At 35.3% G+C, this 20,429-nt stretch overlaps 1 pseudogene; it reads left to right on the top strand.

Annotated features, from left to right (window-relative positions):
- The first annotated feature begins 54 nt into the window (after positions 1 to 54).
- On the top strand, positions 55 to 2,547 carry LOC149414827 (uncharacterized; annotated as a pseudogene).
- Positions 2,548 to 20,429: the final 17,882 nt, after the last annotated feature.

The raw sequence follows: 20,429 nt of genomic DNA, 5'->3' as shown, positions 1-20,429 counted from the left end.
TATCAGAACTTGTAGGAACTTCTTACACCAAAAATTACATTGCCGTATTTGCGCGATGATTGTCTATGGTAGTTATCCCATCAACCGAGAAATCCACGAATAATAAAATTATTGAAATCCCTGAATAATAAAACAGTTCGTTCGTTCTTCGCATTAGTCGTCGCTGTGACACAAAGCGAAAATTTCTACTATCTCTGTTTTTTACGAGTTCCATTTGTTGCATGCGGGCCGTGTTTAGTTGTACTACGTTAGTACGTGTAGCTAATTGAAGTTTTTGAAAAGAAGAAGATTTTTATTGTTAAATACCTAGTCTTTTCGTTGTTTCGTCCAATTGTTTAGCGGTGTAATAGAAGAATCGCTATGAGTGATAACAACGAAAACACTGACCGTTCGCCTACTTTGACTCCGCCTAGAAAATTACCCAAAAAAGGTGGTTGGACAAGTAAAAAGGAAGGTAACACGTTATCACAGCATCGTGTACAAAATTTTAGACAACAATGGTTAAAGGATCCGACTTTTAAAGACTGGCTTTTGCCAGACACCAATGATGTAACAAAAGCTAAATGTGCATATTGCCCGGGAACATCAATGGTAGCTGAAATATCCAAATTAAAAACTCATGCCTCTACCAAGAAACACCTGGGCAACAAACCTGGATCCAGTGGAAAAACACAAACATTAACATCACTTGGATTCCAGAGAGGTCTAACTCCACAAAATAAAGAAAAAGCTCGTGCAGAAATTAAACTTGCTGCTTTTTTGCGGAGCATAATATAGCATTCTCGGTTGCTGACCATTTGACAGATTTATTGAAAGAAGTTGTGACGGATTCTAAATTAATCAAAGAAATTGAACTTAAACGAACCAAAATTACAGGTGTGGTAAAGAACGTTCTTGGAGAAGGTCATAAAGCCGATTTAGCGCTAAAATTACAAAACAATCAGTTTTCGGTGATGACGGACGAGACGACCGATATTTCTACGGTCAAAACTGCCTGCGTTGTGGTACGCTATTTTGATCAAGAAGCTCAAAAGATATGTAGCGCATTTTGGGAGCTGTACAAAGTTTTCAAGGAAACACCTAATGCTGATGATATTCCTACTGCCAATGCCGAGAATTTATACAGAGCTCTTGTCGATTCATTAAATAACCGTAATGTTCCATTGACAAATGTTATCGGCTTTGGCTCAGATGGGTGTAATGTCATGATGGGTGACAACGACTCAGTAAAAACAAGGTTAATACGCGATTTTCCAGGAATCATAATCACTAAATGCGTTTGTCACTCGGCCCATTTGTGTGCCAGTGAAGCCTGTAAACAATTACCTGAAGGTGTAGAACAACAAGCTAGAGATATCTACAACTTTTTTAAACATAGTGATAAACGGCTATTTGATTTTCGTAACTTCCAGTCGTTTGCTGCAGTGGAGCCTCACAAAATACTTACCATCACAGACAAGATGGCTTTCCTTACTATCGGTGTTTGAAAGGATATTAGAGCAATGGGAGGCCCTACGTCTTTTTTTATCGATTTCACGACGAATCGTGCTCATAGAGCAAGAGCCGATGTAAGAAATCGAGCAGTATTTATTCTCGAAAAACTCAGCAACCCATTCTACAAACTTTATTTCTGTTTCCTTGAATGGTCGCTCCCTTTATTCAATAAATTTAATCTCGAATTTCAAAGCGAGAAAGTTGCGAGTTGTTCACAATCTACATGAGAAAATTCGTACACTCTACCAGGAAATTCTATTGCGTTATTTACAACGTGAATACGTCATGACTCTAAATCTTGGTGAAGTGAACCCTGAAAGTCAGCAACATCAGCTCCATGACGCTGCACTGTATCTTGGTGTCAAAGTGTACGAGATCTTGAAACATCCAGATGTGATCAGACAGCCTGCAGATATTGCACAGTTCTTCGAACACTGCAAAAATTTCTACAAAGTTGCAGCCACCGAAATTAAAAAACGGTATAACATGGAAGATCCTGTCTTGTCAAAGCTACACGTTTTTGAACCTGCATCAGCGCTCTCCCACAATTTCAGGAACCGTTTCCCTACACTTATGCCTCTAATGGAAGTAGTACCCCGTATAATTGCACCAGCTGATCACACAATTAAGCAAATAATCGACGATCAATGGAGGAATTTTCCTAATGCACAAGCTCGTTATCCTAAGGGGATAAATGAAATTAGTGAGCCAGATAAGTTTTGGGCTCAATTACTCAAAATTGAAGACTTCTCAAGGCTCGCTCATTTTGCCCTTTCTGCACTATCTCTACCCCATGCGAATGCTGACTGCGAGCGTGTTTTTAGTAAGGTGAATTTAATTAAAAGAGACATAAGAAACCGGCTAACTGTGGAATCAGTGAACGGCACACTTCTTGCTGCAGAAAGCGCAAAAGGTTCAACTCGAACTGGAAACTGCGTCAATTTTAAACCCACAAAAGAAATGTATAGCCGCATGACAACAGAAAATATATACGACAGAAAAAACGATGACAATGAGGATGTTCCTGACGTAATATTTGGAGAGGAGATGTAAATTAGATTCGTTACCTTGATTTACATTTAATTTTTTGTGATTTAACTAGAGTAACAATAAAGATTTTTTTTAATACCACACAAAGGGATGTTTTATTTAGTAGGAAACTTGCAATACTTTATTTCACTGAGTAAAAAGTCCTAAATCCTACCCCCCCCCCCCCCGTTTGGTCATGGGATGAAAACCATGACCTAGCATTCAAACGTCTACAAAATATTATTTGTACTGCGCCAGTCTTAGCTCATTATGACATGAACAAGTCGATAGTTCTGTCAGTCGATGCTAGTCAGTCAGCGGTCGGAGCATTAATTATGCAGGAAAATAAACCGTTAGCTTTTGGCTCTAAATCGCTAACGCAATGTCAGCAGAATTACGCGCAGATTGAAAAAGAATTATATGCTATTCTTTTTGGTTGCCAAAAATTTCACCAATATTTGTATGGACATCTTGTGCAGGTTGAAACGGATCATAAACCTTTAGTTAGTCTCTTTAAAAAATCACTTTCGGATGTACCGATACGATTACAACGAATGATGATGTCGTTACAAAAATATAACCTCAATGTCGCATATGTACCAGGCAAATATATGTTTTTTAGCAGACGCGTCGTGCACCCTTGCCAGACACTGAGATAACGGCAGTAGAAAAGGAACTGCAGGTACATGTTAATTTACTGATTTCAAGTCTAGCAGTTTCCGATAATAAATTACAGGAAATAAAAGTAGCTACAGAACAAGATTTTACTTGAGGAATTTTAAAGAAATATTATGTAAATGGATGGCCCGCAAAAAAAATGTGAACCGTCAACGAAACCTTACTGGAACATGCAAGGTGAAATACACGTCGTCAATGACTTAGTATTCAAAGGTTCTAGTCTTATCATCCCGAATGTATTACGTCCTGTCATACTTAATAAAATTCATGAGAGTCACCAAGGCATCTCAAAATCTAAATATTTGGCTAGAAATAATATTTACTGGCCAAATATGAATTCGGATATTCAGAATAAAGTGGATCAATGTAATATTTGCAATAAATTTAAGCCAAATAACAGAAAAGAACCACTAATTCCATATTCTATAGCTTCATTTGGGAAAGGGTAGGTGTAGATTTGCTTCAATTTAATAATACCATCTATTTAGTCGTCATGGATTATTATTCTAAATATATAGAAATAGTCTCTTTACATTCAGGTTATACAGCTAACCTTGTCGTCACGCATTTAAAAGCGATATTTGATCGTCATGGGATACCATTACAACTTGTCAGCGATAATGGTCTTCCATTCACTTCAGCTATATTTAAAAATTTCGAATATGAATGGGACATAGAACATATTACAACTAGTCCTAACTTTCCGCAGAGCAACGGTCAAGCTGAAAGTGGAGTTAAAATTGTAAAGAACATATTAAAAAAATGTCACGAATCAAAAACTGATATATATATATATATATATATTGCATTGTTACATTATCGAAATACTCCAAAAGATAATTTACCGTCACCGTCACAACTTCTCATGTCAAGACAACTTAGAGTAAATATTCCAATAAAGTCAAGTCATTTAAAACCTAGGACAGTTAGTTTCCAAAAATACCAACAGGGGATGAGGAAAAATCAAAATAAAATGGAAAAATCGTACAACTCTCATACGAAGGAGTTACCACCATTGAAAATTGGTGATCCAATTTTGTTCAAAAAGACTCCTCAAAGTCATTGGATGCCAGCAACTGTTGTTGAAGTATTAACTAACTGCCCGCGTTCATATGTAATTAAAACTTTAGGTGGTGTAACATACCGCAGAAATAGGAAACATCTCATGTTAGATAAATCTAGATTAAGTAATGATAATTTAAGATGTAATGTAATGTAATCAACAATCTACCTACTAACTAACGTACACGCAAATCAATCGCTCCGAACAAAACAATTAAAATATAAAGTTTAAAACGCTTATAAAACAAAGTATAAGTTTTATCCGTGTTTACCACACATGATTATAGTGTCACATCTAATTAACAAAGAAATATTCTTTAATTAAGTGATTAAAAAAGAACAAATATTGAAGTGAGGTGACAGATCAGCGTCATTTTACAGTGAATTTGTCATATCATCTCCCAGTTTAATTCTAAATTCAATCTGTTGGTGATATATAATTAATTATCTAAGTGTTCATAATAAATTATTGGTCCCGTGATAGTGTTTAAAAATAATAATATTACAAAAGTGAACTGATAATATTGAAAAGAACAGTAAATTATTTAATTTACAGGTGCTCGGTTATATTATAAGCCGTTAAAACCACAGTTCGCCGCAAGCCTTGGTTGGTTCAGTGGTCTAAAACGTCACCTGAATTTGGTGCAGACATTTGATGATCCTAGGATCGAATCTTACCAAATCCAGAATAATAAAATAAAAGCGATTTTATTTTTATTTTATAATTTATAAAGTTCAACCAATATACCTAATTCGGTTATCATCGTAGTGTCGTTCTAAGGCGGGAAGTAAATATAGTATTCATGATGCACTTCAGAGTATGTCCAGAAGCCGTACTTTCAGACGATTCAATATTTGTGTGTGCGACGTGTAAAGGCACCTATCATTTAGCCTGTGGAGGCATAAATGAGAATACATACCGTCGATTTACTCAAGAAAGGCGAACCCAACAGAAGTGCAAGCAGTGCAAAAAGGATACTCGTTCAGCCGCCTTAAGTGCTACTATTTTAACGGAGACCGCCAGTGATACCGCAACTTTGGAACCATCAAAAAAAGTGACCAACAAAGCTTCAACGCCCACCTACCAACCATCAACTAATCTAGAAGAACTGCAAGAGTTAGTCATTTATAAAACGACTAATTTGGAAAAAAAAAAACAAAATGATATTTTGGACCAAAATAATAAAATTCTAGAAAATATCCAATTCATAAGTGCGCAGTATGAGGACTTTCTTGCCAGATTTCGTAACATGGAGCAACGGAATGATGAGCTCACGAGGAAGAACGCCATTTTGGAAGCCAGAATTACGGTCCTGGAGAATGGTCTAGAATTTCAGGAGCGTGCCCTCAAAGCAAATAATGCCGAAATAAGAGGCATTCGTGAAATCAACGGGGAGAATTTACAAGACGTAATGTTCAACATCTGCCAGACTACAAAATCCTCGATTCAAACTAAAGATATCGATTCTATCTATCGGTCAGCTAAAAAAAATAATAAACAGAATCATCCGAGAGAAATAATTATCAAATTAAAGACGAATCTAGCTAGAGATCAACTGCTAGCGGATGTGAAAAATTACAATAAAAATCAACAAAATACCGAAGACAAACTTAACACATTGAACATTGGAATTGCCGGTCCTCACTCGCCTATCTACGTTTCCGAACAACTGACCTTTCGATCAAAGCAGCTCTGGTTTAAGACACGCCAATATGCCAAGGAACATATGTTTCGATTCGCGTGGGTTAAAGGAGGGAACATATATATTAGAAAAGAGGCGGGAACAAATGCTATTCTCATTTCCGATGAATCAAAATTGTCAGCACTGTGATAAAATTGTACCAATTTCGCTCTCGAGGTATATTTCGTCTCGCTTGTTTACTATTATATTTAATCGTTGTTCCCGCTTCATCAAGTCTATTGCTTTCCACTACCTGCTAGGAACTTGTATTATCACCAGCTTCATATTAATTTTAGGTGTCAATAAAACTAAATTAGATATTGTATTAAAAATTATATTATGCGAAAGTTTATCACAGCACCACGTTAATCTAAAATATAATAACTATGTTACGCAATACTACACTTATTTAAAATATACTAACTATGTTTCGTTTACCATATGATAATTATAATGATTCCGATATAAATTATAACACAAATGTTATTTATGATCTAAATAATCTAAACAAATACAATTGGGGCTCATATAGTCTAAAAATCATACATCAGAATATCAGAAGCATTTCAAAAATCGATGATTTTTTATTATTTCTTGATCAATTTAATTACTCATTCGATGTTATAATTTTGTCGGAATGTTGGATAAATAAAGAATACACCTCCAAAATTATACACAATTACTCTGAATATCACACTAACATAAGTTTAAATAAATCAAGTGGAATCGTTGTTTACATCAGAGACGGAATACAAGCACAAGTAGATGAAATTTTATTATCACAAGCAAACTGTCTGAAAATTGTTTTGGACCACAACTTATGTATCTTTGCAATCTACAGATTATTATATTATTATTGATTATTTCCAAAACATCGACACTTTTTTGAGCTCACTTCAAGCAATCATCAATAGTTCAAAAAAAATAGAACGTCAAATCATCATAGGCGATCTTACTATTCTTGAATACCACCGTCAATATAACGATTATTTATGCGTGCTTACTGAAAATGGATTCATTCAGACAATTAACAGCCCTACTCGAGAACAGGGCATGAGTAAATCTTGCCTAGACCATATCAATGTTAAAAATGTTAACCTAATCGACTCATTTGTTTTTCACACTACAATTTCAGACCACTACACCACAGCTCTCTGTCTTAAAAACAAACCTCCCACTGATGCTAAAATTAAATATGTCCCTCGAACAAATTACAATAACTTAGTCGAAGACTTGCGATCAGAAAACTGGCAAAACGTTCTAGACCAAATTGATACTGACTCAGCAATGAATGAATTTATCACAAAATTACATTCATATATATCTAAACACACTAGTCACATACACATAACAAATAATCAAGTAAAACTCACACCTTGGATCTCCCCTGGCCTTGTCAAATCTATTCACAAAAGGAATCAATTACACGAAAAGGCGAAAAGATGACCTGAAAATATTTTAGTACAAGCTCATTATAAAAGTATAGGAATTTATGTAAACATTTAATCAAATCGACCAAAGAAAATTATTATAAAAAAATTATTTACGAAAATAACTGTACGCCAAAACGTCTGTGGGAAGCTTTTCGTAATATATCTAAAACAAAAATTAATAAATCTTCCGAAATTAAATCGTTGTACATTAATAATATAAACTGTTCAGACCCAAAAATTATGGCAAATTTCGCCAATAATTATTTCACTTCAGTGGGAGTCACTCTTGCGAAAAAAATTCTTGATAAACTTAATACTACTGAAATTGATCTCGCTAAGTTTACTACCTCTAATTTCGGTCATAAAATAGACAATATACAAACAACGACAAACGAAGTCATGAAAATAATTGACGATCTTAAGTCATCAAATGCTTGTGGTCCTGATAAAGTCTCATCAAATCTGTTAAAACATATTAAATCCTCAATCGCAATACCGATCGCGTTCATTTCGAATCTAAGCTTTAAATCAGGAATATTCCCCAATCATTTAAAACATTCAGTAGTTATATTGCTTCACAAAAATGGTGACAAATCGCATGTACATAATTACCGGCCAGTTTCTTTGCTAAATTCGGTCTCGAAAATTATTGAAAAAATTGTAAAAAATCGCCTTAGCACATATCTGGAAGATAATAACATTCTTTCTAATAGACAATACGGCTTCCGACCAGGTTTAAGCACAGAAAACGCTATCGCTAACCTGACAAAAATCATCTCTTATAATATCGATGGAGGAATTAAATGCACTGCACTATTCCTGGATCTAGCCAAAGCGTTCGACACTATATCACATAAAATTCTGTTGAAAAAACTACAGTGCGTTGGAATACAGGGTCAACTATTAAAGTGGATGGTTAGTTATTTAGAAAACAGAAGCCAAAGAGTGAACATTAATGATACTCTAAGCGATTCAGCAAATATTAAATTTGGTGTACCTCAGGGAAGTACTCTAGGGCCAATTTTGTTTAATATATATATTAATGAGCTATGTAACAGTTCCCTTGCCGACCACATTATTACCTTTGCAGACGATACGGTCTTGTTATTTGAAGGTAAAAACTGGAATGAAGTTCACAGTAAAGCAGAAGCTGGTATAAATAGTGTTAAACAATGGCTTGATAATAATGTACTCACACTCAACACGGAGAAAACAAAATTCATCCGCTTCAGTGCAACTCAAGCGGAACAACCGAAAGAAACACAAAACATTATTATACACCACTGCAATAACCTAACTACTTGTAATTGTAACACCCTAGAATGCGTAGATAGTATAAAATATCTAGGAATTATGATAGATAAATTTCTGAGATGGGACCTACATATAGACTCAATTTCCACAAAAGTCAGAAAACTTACTCATCTTTTCCTGGGCATTAGAAATATTCTCTGCATAAAAGATCTTAAATGTTTATATTATGCTCTGTGTAACTCATTACTTGAATATGCATCTTTGGGATGGGGCGGATGTACCAAAACAATACTGGATCCCTTAGCAAAAGCACAGAAATCACTGCTAAGGGTCATCCTAAAAAAACCATTTAGGTACCCCAGTGATGTATTATTCGAAGAGATACGAGTTCTTGATGTAAGGCAACTATACATAAAAAAAATTATATTACACACTCAAAAACAACGTCACCACTAACCCTTCCATTGATCATTATCACGACACTAGACATTCAAGGAGGAATCCAGTTGTTCCACCTACTACAATGACATCCTTTGCCCAAAGACAATTCTATTACCTTGGTCCAAAATTATTCAACCTCTTACCCGATTTATGGAAATCGGAAAGCATAAGCATTCTGCGTAAATTAGTTTATTATTGGCTTCTAGACTTAGGAAGAGTCGAAAGCGAACTTATGATGACCAACAGATAAACAAAAATGTTCTGTACTCACATTTATTCATTGTTATTGGCAGTTAAATAAAAAATTCCTACCATGCATCTGATTTATACAATGCGATTGATAATTTTTGTGATTGATAATGTTTATACAATATGTTTTCATGTACCTTGTTTATATTTTTCTTGATTATGTATATTATATTATATGTACCTTGATTATGTAAATTAATACACAGCACAGTAACAGCGATCAAATTAAGAAACCCACCTAATATTTTTCTTATATTGTAACTATAAATTGAATTAATCCAATATGTTATCATGTACCCTGATACAGTGTTCCTTAATTGCATATTATTAGATGTACCTTGATAAAATTTATCAGGTGTTTTCTTAAAAAAAAAACTAATATGCGAGTGTACAAATATGTCTGAAAAAGTTTTTTTTTGATTACTTTGATAAATATATATGTATATAGACTATATTACTAGCGTAACTATTAATGTAAAGTATGGAAAAATAATTCATAACAGCAGCGTGTACAAATGTTAACTAAACCAGGCAATTTGGCTGTCCTAAAACGGGAAAATTTCCTAGTTGGACAGCCAAAGCTTCCTTAATATGTATGTAATTATTTGTATCTAATAAATAAATAAATTTTAAAACCCTATGAAAGCATTCTAACACAAAATGGCGATAATGACATCGAACCACTACCAACTTCGTCCAATGCTCCAGATAAAAATTTGGTCCCGGTGTCTGCGACAAGTGATACAGGCATCCGACATTGTATTATTTTTTTTATTTTTACAGTGTTAGAATAAATGTCATGAACAATTTGTCTTATATAAAAAAAAAAAAAGGGAAGATGTTACATTGTCTATTATAATATTATATTTTCTATGCCGAGATTACATTGTCTATTGTATTATGCTGTCTATGTCGAGATTCCGGTCTGTAGATCTCTCTCTTACCGACAGCCGGCAACTCAACATGTCAAATGTCAATCTTGTATCACGCTATTAAGAATAAAGCCTTATCTATTTAATCTGGATGACTATTATTTAATAAAACAAAAGATCCAGAAAAACAGGCACAATCACCACCTGTTCTATCGGAAGAGAACTCAGGCAATCAATCGAGTATCTTGACCTTGACACAAAGTAATATCCGCAGTCGAAATCGTCACGTTTGGGCTACGAACAAAGGGCGTACTTCGTGCAGAGTACAGCAGTAAATATCGTACGTGTTGCCAGGGGACCAACTCGTGCTGTAAAAGGTATGGTTGAGCCGCTGTTATTATTTGAGCAATTTATGACTAGTGAGATATTAGAAGAAATTGTAAAATGGACCAATTCGGAGATTGAGATAAAAAAAACAAACATATGGACAAATAACATCTACGCAGAATGATACTTGTAAAGAAGAAGTCCAAGCACTCATCGGTATTCTAGTATTAACTGCAGCTTTGAAAGACAATCACCTGAACCTCGATGAAATATTCAACACAGAGTATTCTGGTACAAGATATGTGTCGTGTATGAGCAAAGAAAGATGTGACTTCCTTTTGCGATGTCTTCGATTCGATGATAAAATATTGCGGTTGCAACGACAACGTGATGATCCATTTACGTCTATAAGAGATATATGGGAGAAGCTCATAGGTCAATGCCGAAAAAACTACGAGCCAGGAACCAATGTTACCATCGATGAGCAGCTGCTGGCGTTTCGAGGCAGATGTAAATTTCGGATGTATATTCCAAATAAACCCGCCAAGTATGGCCTCAAGTTGGAAATGATGTGTGACAGCGGCACAAGATACATGATCGACGGTTCGCCATATCTTGGGAAAGGAACTGATACGGGAGGCTTGCCTTTAGGAGAATACTTCGTAAAAGAACTTACTCGCAGTATACATGGTACGAACAGGAACATTACCATGGATAATTGGTTTACATCTATACCACTAGCGAAACAGTTACTTCAGCAGCCATATAAGTTGACAATAGTGGGTACACTGCGGGCTAATAAAAAAGAAATTTCTGAAGAAATGAAGAACAGTCGATCCAGAAACGTCGATACACCTATGTTTGGTTACGATGGCCCTCTCACGCTCCTTTCTTACAAGCTATCTTCCTGTGATAAGGAAGGCACAGTGAACCCCGAAACAAAGAAACCACGAATGGTTGAATTTTATAATAGCACGAAAGGTGGGGTAGATACATTTGATCAAATGTGTGCGGTAATGTCATGCAGCAGAAAAACTAATCGGTGGCCAATGTGCATTTTTTATGGCATGCTGAATATAACATGTATAAACAGTTACATAATTTATTGTCATAATGACTCCACATTGGGGCAACATGTAATGAATCGTCGTGATTTTATGAAAAAATTGCATTCACAACTTTTAACACCTTGGCTCCAAATACGACTGCAAATTCGTACAATGCCAACACACATAAAAAGTAAAATACAAGATATATTACGTGTCAGCACTGAAATTCAAGATCAAAGTGGTCAGTCTACCTCCAGAAATGACCCTGGATCGACAGAGACTGCCAATTCGCGAAAAAGAAAAGTGTGTGGATTATGTCCGTATAAAAAAGGCGTATGACGAAGACTTATTGCTCAAAGTGCAGCACTGCAATTTGTGGTGAGCATAAAATTGATTTTTGCACTAGTTGCGCTTCAAAAAACTAGTTTTTTTTTATTTTTTCACACAAGGGATCGTGATCTTTTTAATTATTTTTGCCAAAGAAAAGAGGCTGTTTTTATTTTTATTTCTTTATTATTAATTTTTTAAGTATGATCTCACTTCTAGTTTTATAAATACCTAGTGCCTTACTAAAAAAATTTAAAAACAAATATATTTTCCAATTACATTTAAATAAATAGTTTTATTTATCAATATAACCTTTGTTTCATATTTTTTGAAAATATTTTTTTTTTTAAATAAGTATTAAATAGATAAAATACTGATGAAAAAATTTTTCGTCGATTCGACGAATGGTTAGGTTTATTAGGGTACACACGAACGTTAGGTGTCTAGGGTTAATAAGTAATCTGGGTGATCGGCACGGAAAGCAGGGTACTCACCTAACCGTGTAACCTGTAACGTATCTGATACTGTATCAAGTGAGTACGATGCCTTTGGGATGCCATTTACATTAGGTATAAATGCGTACATGGAGTGCGCCCATCAAAATGCAAATGTTTTGTCATCAAAATGCATGGCAAAGGGATCTGCTTGCTCGATACGGCAGACTATGCCTTTTGGACGCTACTTACAAAACAACCAAGTATGCCCTACCGTTATTTTTCTTAACAGTTAAAACCAATGTTGGGTATAACTTTTGTAGTTCAAACAGAGAGTGCAGAACTTATTTCTGAGGCCTTACGCATATTTGCCGAGTGGAATCCCGATTGGAACCCACAATACTGGATGACGGATTTCAGCGAAGCTGAAATAAATGCTATCGAGTCGACGTTTCCCAACAGTACGGTGTATCTGTGTTCCTTTCATAGAGAGCAAAGCTGGTTGCGCTGGCTCAGAAAGAGTGGAAACCTTCATGTTCCCAGTTCTGCCGATGAAATAATTAGCATGTGGCGTTCCATTGCAAGGTCTTCAACGGAGGATGATTATCAAGAAAATCTAAAAAGACTTTTTGACAGTGACGTGTGGGATGAGAATGTTAAAGCCAAGAATTATTTTACAACACAGTGGCTTCCTGTGGTCCATCGCTGGGTCGATGCCTACCACCAGCGTGATTGCTTGACGTACATCAATACAAACAACGGCGTAGAGAGCCAAAACAAGGTCCTGAAACATTCATTTTTAAAGTTCAACTACCGCTAATCCCAGCGTAGTTGGTAGTTCATCTTTGGACAGTGAGAATACTGACAAAACAAAACCTAATTCTTGATCAGAATACACAAATTCTCAATATGAAGAAATCTTACTACGAGTAGGTACACGAATTAGAAGATACAAAAAAAAATTAGAAGAAAAAAAACGGTGTTCTCGAAGTTCGCATTGAACAACTAGAAGGCCAATTTGAGCAAATTGATAGAGAAAGCCGAGCAAAGAAAGTTGAAATCGGGGGAATCCCTGATATTTTGTAATTTGTTAAACATTATTTCCAACGTTAAAAAAATAACAAGTGCTAACGCAGATAACGTGGAAACGGCATACCGTCTCGCTCAAAGAAATAACAGAGACCAGCAAAGGCCCATAATCCTTAAATTTAATACAAATAACGACCGTGACAACTTCTTAAATGATATAAAAACATATAACAAACAAGCTCAAAATAGAGATGACAAACTCAATACGACTCTGATAGGAATGGCAGGAACTCGCTCCCAGATTTATATCACTGAACACCTAACATTTCGTGCAAAACATCTATGGTATCTTGCACGGAAGGCAACACGTGACAACACCTTCAAATTCGCCTGAATCAGAGAGGGAAAGGTGTATGTGCAAACAGACATTGGAACGCCTGTTCTTCTCATCAACGAAAAAAATTAACATCTTCTATCTCCCACACCCAATCACTCTTAAACTATGCTGGACCTACTATGTTACAAACTTATCTCTTTTTAATCTATATTTTTTGAGTCTTACCTATATTATCAACTCATTTACTTCTCTCATAACACATAAGGCCACAATCACTGAATATAATTACTATATAGCTTTCTTGTTTTCAAAAAATCTTATGAATACAAGATTTCATAATAATACTCTGTACTTAAATATTAAATGTTGTTTCAGTATTAAAAAATATATAACTCATACTTTTGATATAGATTATTGGATATTTTTGAACTTTTGGAAGAATTTTAAAGGAGCCTATGGCAAACTAAAAGAATTATTTAAGAATAAAATAGTTAAAACACTTTGTTTTTACCACGATAATCTTTATTTTTTATATAAAGTCAACATGTTTCGAGAACGATGTTCTCTTCATCAGGACAATTAATGTACTAAAAACTAAATTGTCAAGTATATAGAGACAGGTGTGGGTAGAAAAGGAAGTAGTGTGGGGGGGGTTGAGGGGAGGGGTAAGAGGTGGAAAGGGGAGGTGCTTAGAAGATCAAAGACAAAAAATTACAATGGAAATATGTTTAAGACTGTCTTAAACATATTTCCATTGTAATTTTTTGTCTTTGATCTTCTAAGCACCTCCCCTTTCCACCTCTCACCCCACCTCTCACCCCTCCCCTCAACCCCCCCCCCATACTACTTCCTTTTCTACCCACACTTGTCTCTATATACTTGACAATTTAGTTTTTAGTACATTAATTGTCCTGATGAAGAGAACATCGTTCTCGAAACATGTTGACTTTATATAAAAAATAAAGATTATCGTGGTAAAAACAAAGTGTTTTATTTATTTTATTAATAAAATGGTGCCACAAAGTGAAATTGCAAAATTTGAAGAAATTATTTAAGAGTTTGAAGAATTATGATAGCTTGATTCAGGAATATTTAGCTAATAGGGAAATAAAATGGAGTTTTATAACCCCTCGAGCTCCAAATCAGGGTGGGCTTTGGGAAGCCGCTGTCAAGTCAGCGAAATTTCATTTGCAGAGAATCACTGATAATTCAAACTTAACTTTTGAAAATTTGTATACTATATTATGTCAAGTTGAATCATGTTTAAACTCTCGTCCTCTCACTTCTTTGTCCAATGATATCCACGATTTATTACCTCTCACTCCAAACCACTTCCTGATCGGCACTGAAGCCTTGTAATTCCTGAAAACAATGTCCGAGAGATAAACTTCAACAGATTGAATCATTATCAAAAAATGAATGAACTTATACAATCTTTCTGGTCCAGGTGGAAACGAGACTATCTCTCCGAGCTGCAAAGGAGAATTAAATGACAGGGCTGCAACCAACGAGCCCTCCGTAAGGATGATCTGGTCATTCTCAAAGAAGACAATCTGCCGCCCGCTCTGTGGAAAATGGTGCGCATTCTACAACTGCATCCTGGTATTGATGGCATCGTGAGAGTGGTCAATCTCAAAACTCATCAAGGAATTTTCGTGAGACCTGTCCCATGTTGCCCATGGATTCTGATCTTGAACTCATCAATCGAACCGGCCCGGAGATCTCCCCAAAATAAATGAGAAAATGAAGTGAGGGCACAACTGGAGGAACCTCGCACGGCCAAATTTAATGATGAGATGCAAAAAATAAATAACCAACTTGGATTCCTTTGAGGCGTCTAATATAAAAATAAAAAAAACTACTCCTTGGCATGAACTTCAAACACCGCAACCAACATCTGGATGAATGCGGTTTGCAGCCTGTTACGATGCGATCAAACAGAAGCTATCTCAAGAAGGAAGAAAAAAAAACATGAACAATTGTGTTGTGTCAGTGTTGTTTATTTTGAACTTTTAAATTATGTATAGGTTAATTTATATTTGTGTGTAGCGAAATTGTTATATCTATGTTTAATAGTTTTATTTTTGTGTTGTCGCTTAAGTCATATTCTATAAAAAAAAAATTGAGTTATTAATATTTTTTTTGAGTTGTTGAGATATTAAACTTAATCATTTGTGTTGTAGTTCAATAATTAAAACCCTAGTAAATACAGTAGATTTACTCGGTTTTTTGGTGGGGGAATGTTTATTTTTCAAGAAATTATTTACTGAGGTAATTAGTTTTTATTTTCTGACAACACTGACAGTCGGTGAAGTAGATTCCTTGTTACCCAAATTCGCTGACAGGAGGGTCAGGAGGGGGTCATTTTTGTTGCTTGTGTCAGTTGGCCTTTATATAAATATTCATGTTTTTTGTTATTGCGAGTCATTCTGAACCAAACTTGATAAAACAGCAGGGTCTGTGATAATCTGGGGGAATCTATTAAAACCGGGTAGTAAATATATTATAATTTGCAGAGTGAATGTATTGTAACATTTATAAAATAAACCAGTGTCTTCAAAACAACAAATCTTCTTACTGAAGGAAACCTACAAATTTAACAATCACCTATTAATCATCCTCAATCTAATGGGTTGGCAGAGAATGACGTAAAAAAGTATTGTCAGAAAAAAAATTTCAGTCGGGTTAAAATGAGAAGTTAGAATATTTTCTCATAGATTATAGCACTGCACCACACTGTACAACAGGGTTAGAGCCAGCAGTTGTAATGTTTGGTACCAAATTTTAATAACTAGAGGGGAGAAGGTTAAGGAAAATATGATTGTCAAATTTTAATAACTAGAGGGGAGAAGGTTAAGGAAAATATGATTGATTTGGATACCAGAATGAGAATGTCAAAATGTTAGAATTTTAATAACTAGAGGGGAGAAGGTTAAGGAAAATATGATTGATTTGGATACCAGAATGAGAATGTCAAAATGTTAGAATTTTAATAACTAGAGGGGAGAAGGTTAAGGAAAATATGATTGATTTGGATACCAGAATAAGAATGTCAAAATGTTAGAAAAATCATAAATTATAAAAGAAATAACAAAGTATCTAAGAATTTTAAGATCAATCAGAAAGTTATGGTCAGGGATTTTAGAGACCAAAACAATGATAAGTGGGTACCAGGGAAAGTACATAAACGATTGGGAAAAAAAAACTATATTTAATTGAAGTTAAATTTAATGATAAACACATGTATTGGAAAAGACATTTTGATCAGTTGTCAAAACTGTGTCTATCATGGGAAAAGAACCCTAGTATTTTAATCCGTGGGTCTGATACGAAGGGGCTATCGTTCGATGAGTACGATGTCTCGACTTTGTTTCGGATGAAGATCTAACGGGTGACTCTCTTTTTCCTTCCAGCTCCAGTGGACCCGTGACTTTAACGTTGGGGAACTGGAAAGAGCGCCTTCGACCAAGGACACAGAAATCGATATAAGCAGCAGTCAACTCCCGAATCAACATGATTATGGAAAAATATGATTTTAAAATAATAATGAAATAAGTGAATGTATGTTTTATAATTATTATTAGGATAATCATGCTGTGTTACTGTCTGCTGTTTTAAGTGTGGAGGGATGGGGTGATGTCTGTCGGTATGAAAGAGACAGGCATGACCGAGACATAATGATAGTCCTTCTAAACTCACTAGCCTCTGACATCGACATTTTCCACCTGAGCATTAATAAATTTAAATCGCTAACTAGGCAATTACGATTGTGTATTTGTATAATGTATCTTTGTTATTGGAATTTTTTATTCTGTAAATATGCATTTAAAATATAAATAAATATAAAAAGGCATGTCTGTTGTAACTCGTCCTCTTTTCAATATCAAGCTCTTCTATTGTTTACTTGTACTACCTAAATAAAATCGCATTGTAACGGAGTACCCACATTCTTTTATTAAGAAGAAATCTGGATGATCGGCACGGCAAATCACCACACTAAGGACGGGTTGTTTCGGAGAATTTTAACAATTCATCAAAATTCAAAAAGTTCTGTGAAATATTTTTTCAAATTCTGTTTTTTATTTCAGTTTTGTCAAGCAACTAGCCTATGATGATATAATAACAGAACTTGAATAGGACTTTCACAGAACCCGGAAATGAACGTTGAAATTTGATGAATTGTTCAAATTCTCCGAAACAATCCGTCCTTAGATTTAATAATTAATAATAAAATTTTAGATTGTATTTTGGATACAGAAGCTGACATAATTGTCATGTCATTATCAAACTTTAAAAACTTAAATTTATTAAATTCTATTTTACAAAAGGGTTATGTAATTGTGTCTGATTTTGGGGGGTAATAAAATACCGATTATTGATTGGTCAATGTGATCTTGTATATCAAATTAATGGAGATGTCACAAATAATTTATTTTTCGTTACAAATGTATAATATCAGTTTTAGGTTATGGAAATGCGATTAAGCACTTGACTATGAAATAATAAATAAATTAACTGATTCGTTTGTCCACATTGGCAAAATTGGTGATGTCACCATTTCCGACTAGAGTGAACCCCGTTCGGAGAAACCTGACGGACTTCATTCTAGTCGTGACTTTCGTGCCGAGAACACGTGGCGTAAAATTAAGCTATTTCGCATTCCCAAGTTTTTACCTACCGCGATCTCACCTAAATGTAACCTGTACATTACGTATGTATAATTCAATAAATTATTAAATGTGCGAGGAACTTTTGATTTCATCTCTGAACACATGATCCTTCCTGAAAGATTCGAAAGTATCTTCGACACCACACGAAGTAAAGTTTCCTCCACAACTGGTGACCCCTGACATTTTAAAATTCGCTGCATGTGTTCTTACGCGAATGTTACGGCTGGTTTCCTGGGACAATTCGGTGAGTACCTTTTCAATTTTAAATTCCTACCTTACAAATTAAATACCAAACCTTTTTCTACAATATATCCCAGTATTTCAAGATTTATACTTCATCTTTTTGGTTTACAATGCTTAACGAATTACATCGCAGTTTTATACAAATATGTAATAGCCATCTTGTTTCTTTTCAACATTGTTCAACTTAAAGTATCAAGCTAATACATGACTGTGGAAAGGTGAAAGTCCTGAATCTTATGTTTTCACACTACCAGCTATTTTGTGAATTTGTTTTACGAACATGTTTTTTTGAACGTTCGGATCCACCACAGGTTATTATTGACGCAAACACACGTATAAATCTGCAATTCCAAATTACCCTAATTTGACATCTAGTCTATGTCCTATTCTTATCTCGGATTAAGTGCGTTTTACCCTCTATTCCAGGCTTCGAACGTCTTCAGCAACGCGTGATGCTAACAAAGGAGCTACCTCTACCTCCGAGCGTCCATTGCCAGCCTTCATTGCCATCCTGCAGCCCCGCCAACAGCCTGACGCAGCCTACCATTCCTGCATCAGCTGCGGACACCCTCGGAAACCAGATTAGCATCAGTGCAACAACGTTCCAGCCAAGTAAAATTTAAATCAACATCATTTCGTTACATACCTACTACACGTTTCAAATTCTGCAAAATAACATGTCACAATTCTTAAGATGTTTCTAGAAATAATATTTTGCATACACACATAAAATTATTCAACATAATATGTTACAATTCCTAGCAAATATCTTGAAATAATATGTCTGCATATACACACCATATGTTTAAAACATTTTACATTTCAATTAATATTACAATTTGAATATTTACAATTGGATTTTGAATGATAATTTCAAAAATGTTTGCGTCTTGGATATTTCCTAGTAACTTCAGTAGAATTCCCATAGATGCCAATATCTCAAATCTCTAAAATACTAAAAGTAATTTCAGCTGAATTTTGAAACATAATATCTTGAAACATTAGTTAAATCACTGTCTTTGCGTGCTTATTCCGTATTAATGTTGAAATGACCTCGGATGGAGAATCTTCAGTGACTACACCGACTGATCAAATCAAGAATCTGTTTCAAGAAACAATAACTCCGCAACCAAAATCAATCAACATGGCAACTGGAGAATCAAGCTCTGCGGCAGCAGTAAATTTTGTGACCGTGAAATTACCAACTTGTTGGAGAGAAAACATCTCGCTTTGGTTTGTACAGGCAGAAGCTCAATTCGCGAATTCACGCGTTAAAGAAGATTTCACGAAGTACAATATCATTGTTGCAGCCTTAGATTCACAAACCTTACAATGTGTGATCGACATCGTGACACATCCACCAATTTCTGACAAATACGCCAACTTGAAAGCAGCCCTCATAGACCGACTGCAAGACTCTGCTGAAAAACGCCTCACACGCCTACTCACAGGAATCCAACTCGAGGATAGGAAGCCAACCGGTCTATTGAAACATATGCTAGAGCTAGCAGGACCTACCTTAGCGGATAGCGCAATTGTACGTACCCTGTGGTTACAAAGACTGCCACAACATGTGCAAGCGATGCTGTCAGCACTACCCGATAATGACATTAACCAACTTGCCACGGCTGCAGACAAAATTCTAGATGTCTATCAATCGTCCGATTGCAGCGCCATGGAAAAAGGCAGCAAACCAAGTACATCTCGTCAGGAACCAGCTAAACATTCCTTACAACTGCAGCAACAAATAGCAGCACTTTCGCGTGAAGTATCCCAGCTACGCATAGCCAAAACTGATCCCACATCAACCTATAGAAGA

This window comes from Hesperophylax consimilis, chromosome 19 (assembly GCF_061612785.1).
Source record: "Hesperophylax consimilis isolate HC1 chromosome 19, BYU_Hcon_1.0, whole genome shotgun sequence".
Lineage (NCBI taxonomy): Eukaryota > Metazoa > Arthropoda > Insecta > Trichoptera > Limnephilidae > Hesperophylax > Hesperophylax consimilis.
The sequence above is the reverse complement of the archived record's forward strand: the minus strand, read 5'-3'. Positions and strand labels throughout refer to the sequence as shown.